This window comes from Talpa europaea (genome assembly GCF_964194135.1).
Source record: "Talpa europaea genome assembly, chromosome: 2".
NCBI lineage: Eukaryota > Metazoa > Chordata > Mammalia > Eulipotyphla > Talpidae > Talpa > Talpa europaea.
Window position 1 is genome coordinate 76,593,841 of NC_140068.1, and position 10,602 is coordinate 76,604,442.

At 36.8% G+C, this 10,602-nt stretch overlaps 1 pseudogene across 1 annotated transcript; it reads left to right on the forward strand.

The window, feature by feature from the left end:
• The first annotated feature begins 1,444 nt into the window (after nucleotides 1-1,444).
• On the forward strand, nucleotides 1,445-1,886 carry LOC311167762 (RWD domain-containing protein 1-like; annotated as a pseudogene). Its single transcript has one exon. The product of its transcript is annotated as an RWD domain-containing protein 1-like (transcript).
• The last annotated feature ends 8,716 nt before the right edge of the window (nucleotides 1,887-10,602 follow it).

The following is a 10,602-nucleotide window of genomic DNA, read 5'->3' on the forward strand; positions in this document are numbered from 1 at the left end:
AACATCCTTGTAAAAGAAATAACCTCCTTAGTCTAATGATTCCTACTGGGATATCTAGGGGTGTTTATTTTCAAAAATTTACAGGTTATATTGTTTCTGATGTGCACCCCTATTACTTCCTTCTACTTTTTTTCTCCCTAGCACTCCTTCCCTACACCTTCCCTGAGAAACAGTTGTCCTAATAGAGCTCAGAAAAATGGTGGTAGTGAATTAAGACCAAAACCATCAGTCTTAACTATTGGTCAACCATTAAGTTAAACAAAAACTTGTTTAGATAAAACAGTATTTGCAAGCCAGAAACCACATTTTCCTGCTAATTTCTCAACCTTGCCCATCTGTTAGGTTGAAATATGTGTGAAGAACAGAGTACAAAAATAACAAAAATGCAAGAGTCCATGCTATAGTTATTAATCATGATGTACTCACCTACCAAGAACTTCTTAAAGTATTATGTACAATAGATCAAAGATAAAGAGGACAGTGATCTTTCTCTTGTCCTTATAGTTAATTGCCTTTTGATTTTCTCTTTCAATTGTTTCCTGTTATGTTGTAGCATTAAAAGAGATTGAAGAAAGCAATCCCAGGAAATAAGAGTAAACAATTTTATTTAATTTAGGGATTCTTTAACATACAAATCTTAATGCTGGTAGAATATTCAAAAGACATGGTCATTGTAGTGGGAGACCCAAAAGAGAATAAGAAAGGGTATTTTAAAATTTTTGTGTGTGCCACAGAGAGTATATCAGTTGTGATATCAGTGACCATACATTAGCTATATAAGCTACCTAAGAATTTAGTATCTGGAAATGGAATGCTGTCCAACATAAATGTAAAATATATGCCTTTGGTTCTGGAGCCAGGCAACAAGTAAGGGTTTGAAGGAGGTAAGGGAGATATTTCTCTGCAGTGCTGCAAAGTTTGGCAATGCTGACATCTGTAGCTATGCGGAAAATAGAAAAGACACCTAATAAACTGGATGGGAGGTTGTCAGGCAGAATATGGAAGATGCCAACTTGCTTCCAGATGCCAAAGACAACATACTAGAAAAGATAGTTGAACTTTAAAAAGATCTTTTAAGGGCCAGAGACACGGTCCAGCCCAAGCTGGAGAGGCCGGCCCTCAGCCCAGAAACATCGAGCGTGGATGCCACACTCAGGGGCTTCTCAGACTCTCGGGCACCGGTCCTAGGTGTCCGTGGTGAATGCCTGACCGGGAGCTTTCACCAGACAATATTATCAGAAATTCCCACAGCTTCACCATTACTGTGACATCTGAGGCTGGGGAAAATGATGAAACTGTCCAGACTACCCTCAAGTTTACATACAGTGAAAAATACCCAGATGAAGCTCCTCTTTATGAAATATTCTCCCAGGAAAATCTAGAAGATAATGATGTCTCAGATATTTTAAAATTATTAGCATTGCAGGCAGAAGAAAATCTTGGTATGGTGATGATTTTTACTTTAGTGACAGCTGTGCAAGAAAAATTAAATGAAATAGTCGATCAAATAAAAACTAGAAGAGAAGAAGAAAAGAAACAAAAAGAAAAAGCAGAAGAAGCCGAAAAGCAATTCTTTCATGGCACTCCTGTTACAAGTGAGAATTTCTTAAGTTGGAAAGCCAAGTTTGATGCAGAACTCTTGGAAATAAAAAAGAAACAAATGAAAGAAGAAAAACAAGCAGGAAAAAAATAAATTAAGTGGGAAACAGCTATTTGAAACAGATCATAATCTTGACACATCTGATATCCAGTTTTTGGAGGATGCTGGAAACAATGTGGAGGTAGAAGAGTCTCTGTTCCAGGAAATGGATGACTTGGAGCTGGAAGATGATGAAGATGATCCAGACTATAATCCTGCTGACCCAGAGAGTGATTTGATTGACTAATGGATTAACCCCATCTGCAGAGAGGCTTGACTGCCACAGCATCTGTGGCTTTGCTGAGAGGGTGTTAATTTTCCTTTCTTTTTTTCTGAGAAAAAATAATTTAGAGAAAATATAAAAAAAAACAAGATTTGCTTGGTTTGAAAATAAATTATTTCATATCTCCAGTCTCTTCCAGCAAAATATTCCCAAGGGAATATCTTCAAAGCAAAAATCAAAACTAGGGTGTCATCAATAAATCCTGACTTTAGGGTAAAGATTTCAAGGCATGGGTATAAGACCATTTATTAAGACCTCAGAAATATTTAAGGGTGCACCTTGGAGAACTTACAAGAACCCTGAAGTTATGTTTCATAGACTTTATCAATTAAATGATATGATTTTGAAGATTCCTAAGGGTATTATTCCATAACAACTTAGAGAAAGGCCTAAAAAGGAAATCTTGTGGCTTTATAAAAGAAATTTATAAAATACTTATTTATAAAAGTAAGTATTGCAAACCCCAAAATTTTATAAAATAATTTTATTAGCTTGGACTAAAAAGAACAGAGACAGTTCAAATTGAAAGGACATCTTTATATTCCAACCTTTTATAGGAAGCTGAGAATTACTTAGCTTAAACCTTTACATAGAAAAGGAAGGATATACTTCTGGCAAAACCAGAAACCCAGAGAGTAGAGCAAAGAACCATGGAAAAACTTTCCAGAGAACAGAACTGAATCATAATCAAGGAACTGGGAAAATGTGGTCTTAGGATTTTAGAATTGCTATAGGCTAGTCACTGTTAAGTAGCTCTCATTCCTTTTTGAATGAGAATGTTTATGGGGTTACCCTATCTATGAGCCATCACAATTTATTGGGGCAGGTGGGGATTATAATATATCTATTTAGTTCATAGGTCTTCATATAGAAAGTAATGATACTAAAGGGCCTGTGTTGTGTCGGGCAACACCACACTGATAAAGAAACAGGAGTTGTGGAGCAGGCTGCACAATGAAGTATGCTGCTGAACGAGCAAGATCCTGGCCTTTTTTATTGCTAGAATAATCATATAGCATCAGTTACATGGGGTAAGAGGACAAGGAGAAAAAGATGGGTGAAACTAAGGAATGTCACCTAGGGCTTGGAGGACATGAGTCTGCTGGCCAGATAATTGTTACCAGCTTCATGACCAAGTGTTGTAATTAAAACCATACCCCAGCACCCTGGCCATGGTTCTGATATTATCTACAAGGCATTCCACTGATCATGCTCTGGGGTTCCTTGTCATACATCGTTCCTCGCCCCCCCTGCACCCCTCCCCACCCCAGTGTTCCCAGTCATACCTCATAATGTATGAGTAAGTTTATGCCCCCCCCTACCCCCAACCTCGGGCTTTCCAGGTCATACCAGGGTGATAAAGCTTTCTCTTGATTGATTTGAAAGGTACCTTGTAAGGTTTGGCTCCTATGACTGATTGGTTTCTGAAGGGCAGTTCTGACCCTGTATAGGAATAAAGAACTACAGGTAACAATAGTGGTGGCTGAACAGGCAGCTTAAGTCTAGCAGACCCACAGACCTGCACTCAAGGAGCCTCATCTGTGCCTTGCCCTAATTAGGAGATGGAATCCTCGACCTCAAGTTGATAGCAATGGTTGGCCAGATTGTAAATATTTTAGACTTGCAGGACATCAGGTGTCTGTCAGAACTACTCACTTCCGCTGTTATGGGATGAAAATAGTCATAGACAATATACAAATCAATGGACAAATCAATATGCAAATCAGTGACTGAATTCCAATAAAATTTTATGAATACAGGTGGTGGGCCATAATTAGCCAAACTGTGAAGTAATGGGACAAGAGTTTTGTGATCTTAGATGGGAGTATTTTGCATGTGAGAGTAGTAAAAATAATTTACGACCAAAGGGTAGATTATAGCAAATTAACAATGGCCACAAATTCTTCTGTATTCCCCCTGACAATCTGAGCAGACTCTATGAGTGTACGACCAAGAGAATATAGGAGAAGTGACATTGTGAGGGTTTGCCTACCCTTAACTCTAGTAGCTTCCACTTTCTCTGTCTTAGATCTTTGCCCTGAGCCATCCTGTAAGAATTCCAATTACCTGCTGTAGAGACCCTTACACTCTCAGGTGAGGGAGAAAGGTTACCAGTGGGGCCATCATTGTCAAGACACTGGTCATGTGAGAGAAACTATCTTGGACCTTCCAACCAAAACTAACTAAATGCTACCCAGTAACCTCAGTCAGTAGCAAGGGAACATAAAGATCACCCAGGCAAGATCTGTGTGGATTCCTGATCCACTGAGTCTTGAGATATGATAAAGCAATTGTTTTATAAGCAACTAAGTTCTGGGGTCTCTCGTTACACAGCAATAGGTTGAGACACATACACCCCAATGTTAGGAACACACCAATATTAGGGGAATTTAAATTTGTAGATTCCTCCTTTATTTTCCATGACTTATTACGGTTTTCGAGTTAAAAAATTAAACCTGATTTTCCCCTGACCCAAAAAAAAAAGCAAATCTAGACTGAAATACAGAGGTCAAAATGACCCTTAAGAGAGCAATGTTTCTGCTGCTCCATGGAAGCGCACATGCAGAAAAGCTAACACAGGGATGCTTCCAGGGCCCAGGACAAAGTTGACTAAGATCTGGCCATGAAAATGGAGGAAAAGAGGAAGATATTTTTAAATGTTACTCAAGAATAGGTGGAACTTGCTCTTCTCATTCTGCATTTACATTCTCAGAGATGTGAAAAGGTCACAAGAATTGTACCCAATGATGGCACGACTATAGCTCCATTTTTCAGTTTCCTTTCTATATTTAAGGAATCACCAAATGTAAGAACAGGAACATTTTTGCATTCTATCAGATTTATTGGGATAATATTTGTGGGTTGTTTTTTTTTTTTTTCAAAATAAGTGACTTTATTTTAAAAGTCATACACACTGAAGTGTCCTAAAAAGTAGGGCAGCTGCTACTGACCTGCTATAGTAGCTACACCCATTTAACCTTTGTCTTCAAACACAGGAAATGCCAAACTGGAATTTCCTCACAAACATTAAATATTTCTGCTGCACATTACAAAAGGTCACAACCTGCTTCATAATAGATATTTTAAGTACATATTTAATTGCCTCCTAATTGACGGTGGGGGCAGGGGGCACTAGAAGGCAAACTTCAAGAAAATGTCCAACCATATTCTAATCAGTAACATAAGACTTGTCCAATACGTCATTGGCATTCTAAGACATTAACTTGTAAAGGCTAATATTTGACCCAAATTATAGAATCTCAGTTTTTTAAATTGTCCCATCTCTCTTTTTTATCCAATCTGTCCTTGTACAGTAACAATATCAAGCAAGAATCTATCCAACAGGTGGCTTACTGACGTGCCCTGGCAGTTTAAATTCCTGCTTTGATTCTCCACAAAGAGAGAGATGAGACATCTTAATGAAGTACAACAGAACACATAAGAAAAACTAATGAAAAGAACATGAGGATGCCCCAAAGGTGCCTAATACATTGTGAATTCCATTATAAATAAAACCTGATCTTTTTTAGTTTCTTATCAGATGCATCCTCTAAGCTTGTCTTTCATTCCTGCTGCAGGAAATTCTTTGCTGACACTGAATTGGAGAACTGATTATTTTCCCCAACTGATGGCTTTGTGTTTCTGGAAAGACCACTTTCAACATGCAAATTGAATGCATCAAAAACCATTCTGATGCAAGACCAGAGCTTCAAAACTCTTTTTACAATTTCAAAATGAGTTTGCTGCCCAAAGGAAAAAGAGACTAACTACTCTAAATGGCTCAGAAATTTCTCCCTGACTGATGAACTGCTTTTATTAAAGAGTTTACTGTCCCCCCCCCCAATTTGAATAGAAATTTCTAAAAATTGACAAAAGGTAAGAAGGCAAGGAAAGAAATTGACAAACTTCTGACAAAACAGAAGTATCCATACTCAAACAATAGGAATGGAACAATAAAACAGGAAAAATGCTCTTGACATAATGATAGCAAGCAAGAATATGGTGCATCCTGGGAGCCAGGTACTAGTGTTAACCCATCGTGTATGGTAACTCATTTAATCTTCACAGCAGAAGTATTTCTAACATCTGTTTACAGATGAGGCAACTGAGCCAGAAAAAAAATGGTTAAGTGAGTTGCCCAAGTGGTGAAGCCAGAAGTTTTTGGCATCTCTGACTCCAAATTCCTGGCTCTAAACCATGCACTGCTACCTAACACATCTAGCTTAACAATTAGAATCTCTGTGGTTCTGGAAGTAATTACTGGACTGTTTTTTCCAAACAACTAGGCTAAGGAGAGAAAGAGAGTAGAGACTCAACCCTTCCTTATCTCTTCAAAAGTCTTCACAGTCTTAAGGATAGTGAAAGAAATGTTTCCCTGTGTAAGTTTTTACCAGGGGAATAATAAAAACAACACTGACCAAAGCTCCATAAATCATCTGCCAGGAATCCCATAAGAAAATACAATGGTCTGGCTTCAACCATCCCTCCTGCAACTTTAATAGGCCTAGATGTTTAGATATATTTCTTTCAAGTTTTTACAGCAAAACTAGTTTTACAGACAATTTGTTTGGGGAGAAAAAAACAACAAAGAACATTCCTATGTTTTAGTGGTAAATGTATTTTTAGCTGATATAAGAATTTTTGTCATTGAGAGTCAATAGGGAAACCATGTAAGTTATTCAGTATCCAACAGGTCCATTGAGTTATCATATAAAAGCTGTAATTCACTGGGACAGACTAAATGCGCCAAATTGTATACTATAGTTGGTGTTTTTATCAACATGATGAACTTAAAAAGATGTCTGCCTGAATAGATTTTGTTTTCATGGCTAAATAGAAATCACCAGTTACTTTGAAAGGAAAACATATTTACATCTATCTTTTCACATGGCAAATGTTTTTCCCAGGGTTTCATTTGTTTCAAATTACTCTTTTTCTGGGACTGAGGGAGATGAAATCTGATAATGCATTGTTGGAAATAATGTTTAATTCATTTCATTTTTTAAAAGTTCAGCCACATATTTCTCTGACTTAAGTTAACTTTATTATAAAATTTAGAACCTCCTGGAATTTTAAATAAGGATTAGTCATTCACACCAAGACATTCCGCTTATTCCTGAAACTCCCAAGAAAACAAACATGAATTGAGCTCCTGCTCTGGGTCAAGCACCATGCTAGATAAATCACTCATAAGATGACTTTGCTCTTGCAAGGATGTATTATTCTCAGTTTGCATTTAGAAAATATTGCTACTCACAGTAGTAATCTTTTCCAAGGTGGTTACTGTTAGAACTGAAATGCTGCCTGCTGGTTTTCTGGAAGCATAGCCCAGGGACCACAGGACACGGCCATCCTTCATAACACATAGAAGTCATCGGCATTTCCCTTCCATGCTAAGGGCAGACAGGTGAAATGAAGGTTGCAACAAAGGCTAGGAGTGACAGTTGCTGCACAATACTGCCTTGGCTTCCTCTAGAACCAAAGCAGTCTGGGAAATAGCATCCAATACCATATAATACCTTGACCAGCAAACTCTTTATGCTGTTTTATGCTCAAGAAAAAAGCAAGTTTTTGGATTGGCTAAAATTTGGATTCTTGTTCAGAAATATTATTTTCAGGGTGTATCCTGGGATATCCACTTCCAAGAAGATGTATCCTCAATTAATTTTAGGCGCAGTCTCCCCCCTTTTACCAGTTGTCATTTTTAACAAATTTGATATAGCTGAAGTTCTCAAATATACTCCAGTGGTTGTGCTGGAGCTAGTTCTTTTGGTTTCCATCATCAAAATGGAAGAACATAATCCAGTTATAAGGTAAGAGACATCTTGATTCCCCTCACCCCCATAAGTAGACAAGATTCAGACTAAACCATGTTATTTTGCACTCCTGGTACTTGGGGTGGTTTTTAATGCAGTAAAAGCTAATAGTCGGTATTTTAGACCAACAGCCTAACCACTGAGATTTACCTCTCAGAATCTTCCCTTTAACTTCAGTTGTTGTATTAAATTGGGTTTTCCACTGTAGGTTAATAGTAAGTACTGTAGGTTGATAGTCTCTGGGCCACTTTTCTCAGCTAGCAACTTGCTATAGAGGATATATAAAATAAACTCTTGTCAATCAGCATATTGATAGGTGATAGATGACACACACATCTATACAATAATAAACATGGAGGTAGTATTGAGCTCTTGTGTATATGTGCTTGTGCATGTTTAGCAAAAAATATAGCATCTATATAACTAATGTCTGCCTCATTTTTTCTGAATAGTATACTTTTTTCAACCATTTTAGGAAGTATACTTGCTGATAGCTACTAGATGATATTCCTGTGATGAAATGTTCAACTGGTATAGAGCTTTCTTTATCTTTAAAAGCACTTATAATAGCTAATGAATTTATATTCCTTGCATTTATAGAACTCTTCTCACCAGACAGCTCAGGTGCTATTTTAGATCTCTCTTGATCTTTAGATGGATTTTAAAATAGAAAGTCACCAGTGAATGCATGATATAAGAATATCCTGGCACCATCTGGGACAATTATTGTCCTGTTTTGCTTCATTTTGTTGTTTTTTACCTATTTGCTATTATTTCTCTGAAAGAGAGAAAATTCCACTTTACTCACAAAATGGTCGATGAGCTGAACCTCACAATGTGTTTATTTTTATTTTTACTGCAATTTACTGTAAAAATCCATGTATAAAGAATAAGCCATTACTCCCACCCCCCCTCTTTTGCATGGAGAAATTTTTACAGTATACTCTATAGGTAATTTTCTTGGGTAGAGCTCATTCCTATGACTAAGAGGAATTAATTCCAATTATGACTATGTTAGTTCCCAGATATGCAAACATTACAAGACAGTGAGAGAATAAGTGAAATAAAGGAAATAAAAATTGACTAACATAATGATGAGTTGGTCTCTTTCTTTAACTAGGCTGCCAATTTTTATTCATTGACTAATACCCTATTTTCTTTTGTCAGCTGTTTATTGCCATCTATCCCTCTGTAATTGCCAATATTTTTCTCTAGACTTTCAAGCTTGCCGGGCAACATTTGTCAGTGCGAAGCTTGCTTTATACACGGGCAGCTGAAAAAAAACATTAGCCTGATTTTTACTGAGATCATTCCATTGCAGTTATACTATAGCAAATTCTATATTTTGTAAAAACTATGGGTTTACACAGTAGGTCAAAAAAGAAAGAAAAAATCCTTAAAACACTGGCTCCTAGTTTTTTCATTTTCCACACACAAAGTAATATTTATCTAAGTATGATGACTCATAATTAAAGAATGTTCTAATATTAAAAAATTATTTTTAAAAGACTAAAAAAAAAAGATGCACTAAGAAGACAATTTGTCTCTATGGTAATATGTAAGGAGTAATTGCTTAGAAGTCAAAAAGACATTGGCTGACATAATCTACTCCAAATTACAACTTTGGGTAAGGCACTTACCTTTTCCAAACATCAGTTTTGTCTTTTATTATATAAAAATATCAGTTATGTCAACATTATAGAATTGTTGGGAGTATGAAATGATAGAATGCCAGGATTAATCTAGCTTTAAATGGCATCAGAAAAAAAAAATGTTAAATCAGTTGAAAACAAGGATAAAGAAAAATAATAGAGGGATAATGATTTAGTGATACTTTATGTGAGCTATGCCATTATTTAGACTATTTAGTGTCTATTGTGGTACTGGTTTAATGAGTGTAATTAGTCTCATTAGAAAGTCTTGGAATTAATACTTTAAGAAATCCTTATAGGAGGCAGTGGTAAGCTACTAAGAAATAACCACACTGCTCCTGAAAGATATCCATGTTCTAATCCCTGGAGCCTGTAAATGTTACCTGAGACAGCCAAACACTGAAGATTATCCTTGGTTATCTGACTGGGACCTAAATAACGTCACAAGGATTTTATTAGACAGAGACAAAGGGAGACTTTATTCACACAGCAGAGGGAAAGGCAATGTGACCATGGAGACAGCTGGGACTGATAGGACTACAAGGAATGCTGGCACCAGCCTGAAACTGGGGGAGACAGGAAATGAAGGCTCCTTTAGAACACCCAGAGGCCGATTTCTGCACCTCTGGCCTCCACCCAGTTCTTCTACACACAAAAAAAAAATAAATAATACACCCAGAGGAAGCACATTGCAGCTAACATATTCTGGCCTTCAGGATTGGCAGAGAATAAATCTATGTTATTTTAAGTCAGTAAAAGTCTATGGTAATTTGTTATAGCGGGTTTTGGAAACTTAAACAGATACATTAACACTATAGTTTCTAGATGTCCTTGTATAGGAGGCAAGATAGACCTGTCTTATACAAAATGTGCATCGTAATAAATAAGACAGAAAATAGGTGCTCATTAAGTGTGTTTGTTCTTCCATACTTTTGAAAAGTATATGAACAGCTTCTGTCAAATGGTTACATTTTACTGAGAATGTGCTATATTCCTAGTACTATTTTAGATAACGTTTTATATACATTGACCTTATTTTGCCCTCATAATAATGCTCCACTCCCATTTTTCCCATAAGGACATCAGGACACTGAGCGTTTAGTAACTTTCCCAGATCACACAGTAATTGCCAAAAAAAACTCTAGTCTAGGTAGTTTGGCCCAAAGTCAATTTGTATCCACTGCACAACATGTAATATCTCAGTGTAACAGA